The sequence below is a fragment of the Sceloporus undulatus genome, chromosome 4, assembly GCF_019175285.1.
Source record: "Sceloporus undulatus isolate JIND9_A2432 ecotype Alabama chromosome 4, SceUnd_v1.1, whole genome shotgun sequence".
Classification (NCBI taxonomy): Eukaryota; Metazoa; Chordata; class Lepidosauria; order Squamata; family Phrynosomatidae; genus Sceloporus; species Sceloporus undulatus.
This window is the reverse complement of record NC_056525.1, coordinates 226,919,404-226,922,488: the sequence shown is the minus strand read 5'-3', so window position 1 is coordinate 226,922,488 and position 3,085 is coordinate 226,919,404.

Below are 3,085 nucleotides of genomic sequence, written 5' to 3'. Positions count from 1 at the left end.
TTGGGGTTTTTCATACCTGTAAATGAAAGAAGGAGGAGGAAGCAGGTTTAGACTACTAAGGGAGCTTTCATACCTAGAAGCAGTCAATGAGAAGACCCTTTCTCATGCCTCTACCTGACATTCCTATCCTATCTCATAGCCTAGGCATGTTTGGAACAATACAATTATTCAAGTGGGCCAAAACTGTGTAAATGTTTCTTTACTTCTGTAGCTCCCAGAGTCCTGGAAAGCAAAGAGTTATTTCATGCAATCTAGTAGGCTCCCCAACTACAGTGCTGTGAGAGTTATTAACTGTTGAATGAAAAGCCAGCTACACAAGTGTAGGTACATGTTTCAAGGTGCTCTCATTACTTTATAAAGCATCACTTTTGACACTAAAAACAGAATCTAAGATTAGTCCTTGACTAAAGCCCATTAGTAGTAGTATTTTCATTTATATCCCTCCTTTGTCATTAATTGAACTTAAGGGAGCTTACAGTTTATTAAAAGAAGTATAGATTAAAAGCTATACAAAAACACAAATAAAAAGTCATTAGAAAAACAATTAAATTATCTGCCCACTGAAAATTATTTTAAATTCAATAAGAGGCTATGTTTTTAAAAAGTAACAAAACACCACAACACATCATTAAAAGTATGTCACAGTCTATTTCTTAAAACTTTATGGAATAAGAATGCTTTCACATGAGAGCTGAAGAGCAAGGACCGAGCCATCCTAGCCTCCCTAAAGAGGGAATTCCAAAGTCTGAGAGCAGCCACCAAGAAGGCCCCTTGCCTTGTGGCCACCAAACCTGAGAAGGTAGTGGGACAAAGAGAAGGGCTTCTCCTTAAGATTTTCAAGCTATAATAGGCTCATATAGGGAGATATTTGTCATTTACATAGCCTAGGCCCAAGCCATATATAATTTGGGACAGCAATTCTATACAGCAGATGTTTCAATCATTCAGACCTCCAAAGGTTATTGGATTCCAACTCCCAGCATTCTGCCCCATTGGCTACTGCTTGTATGAATGGTTCCCCTCCTACCAAGTCAAAAGCAAGAGATAGGGCTGCCTGTGTGCCTGCAAAAAGATTGGCAGCACTAGGGGAGCACATTTACTCAATCTCTGAAAACTATATATATATATATCCCTCTTTCCTCCAAGGGATTCATGGTGGCTAATAAATCCAAAACAGTCCAGGTTAAAACAGTATAAAACATTAAATTAAATACAAAAGTTAAAAAAAATTAAATAATTCAAACATTTAAAAACATTACATTATTAAAATTTTAAATACAATTTAAAAACAACAGGTGCAACTGTTTTTATGACACCATAATGAAACAACAGCTCAAATTGTGGACTTCATTATATTGCGTGCATGTGTGTGGTTTAATATTACTACAATAACTTAGACCATTAGATCCATTTTGACTAGTCAAAACAGTCCAAAGACAAAACCACATTTTTAAACCCATGCTTTGAACTATCATAGAGATTCTTCCATAGTGTTGGCTGCCTAGTAGGTGAATTTTACTACTAACTTGCATAAGGTATGGATTTGTTTAGACTTACAAGGTGGGTGCATTGGGATTGAATAAACCATCTGTCTACGCTTCCTGTGAGTAAAAATTGAAAAGGCAGAACAGGTGTTCCTGGGTTTCCCAGAGAGTTGTAAAACATCTTAGCAGCTGATGCTCCTTTTCTCCCCAGTGGCAAGGGAAAAAAGCATCCTCCTGTTTCTGATTCATACATGAGGGACTACAGATGAAACCAAGGTGAATTTCCAACAAGCTGAATGTTTCAAACAAACATTCATATTTAATGTAAAACACACACACACACACACACACACATATCACTTTGCCTGAATTCAAAAGTGTTCTGTTACTTTAATTGGTTAAGTGTTTAAACATTTAGGACTGTTTTTATCTATTTTTAACAGTACCTGTTTTATACTTGTGACCCATCTTGATTTTCATTTCTGCGGGGAAAACAGGAAATGTAACAGACAAATAAATTTAAAAACTGAATGTAGTAGTTCAGTCATATCCCTGAAGCATAAGCCTATATATGTCTACTCAGAAGTAAAACTCATTGCATTCAGTGATCTTATTCCACAGTAAGTGTGTATGTCATTGCAACTTTAGTTAGGGATGCTGTGATATGTATCTACTATTGCTTACAAAAACAAGGGGCAAATTGTTCTACTGGGTATCATAATCCAAAAAGAGCACTTTGTGACACCTTGAAGGCTAATACCTTTCTTACTGCCTTTTTGGATTTGAATCCACTGACTTGAATTTATGTCTCAAATAATGCTACATGTTAGCCTTTTGGAAAAAATGAACAGTCAGGATTATTTACTGGAAAGGAAGAAAAGAAATATATACTTTTATTCTGCTGGAAAACTGATTCTATCTTTGAGAGGATTCAAAGATATAGCCATTTTAGTCTGGGAAATCAGTATGCAAAGGCGTCTTGTCACACCTTTGAGACTAACTGAAAGACAGAAGTTGGTAACATGAGCTTTTGTAGCCTTAAGCCTTCTGCAGATGCATTTGGTGGAGTGGAAAGCCCAGGGACAAACCTATATAGCAGTCTGTGTATGAGAATGTCCATAGGAATGCAAACTTGAAGACCTTGGTTATAGCCCCCAGTGAGACATAAAACTCAGCAAATGACTTTGGTCCAGTCACTATCTCAGTCTAATGCGGGTTACAGGGTTGTGAGGAGAGCCATGTATTTAGTTAACTTACCAGAGGAAAAGTGAGTGATAATTATAACATATAAATAAATGAATAAATTGCCTTGAGTTAAAATTAATGCTGCTTTCAAAATAGTTATGAATGGGACCACTGCCTCAGCATGCTAAAAGTTGCAACAAAAAGGAAAATAAAAGGGGAAAATTTATCAATCTGATAGAAAGATGTATCTATTTGATCTGTAAACTGTTTAACTGTATTTTGGGGGTGGGGGGTTTGTTGGGATACAGGATTGTATATTTTAATGTGTAAGACACCCCGGTTGTGTTGCACAGAGAAGAGGGACATAAATATTATTATTATTATTATTATTATTATTATTATTATTATTATTATTA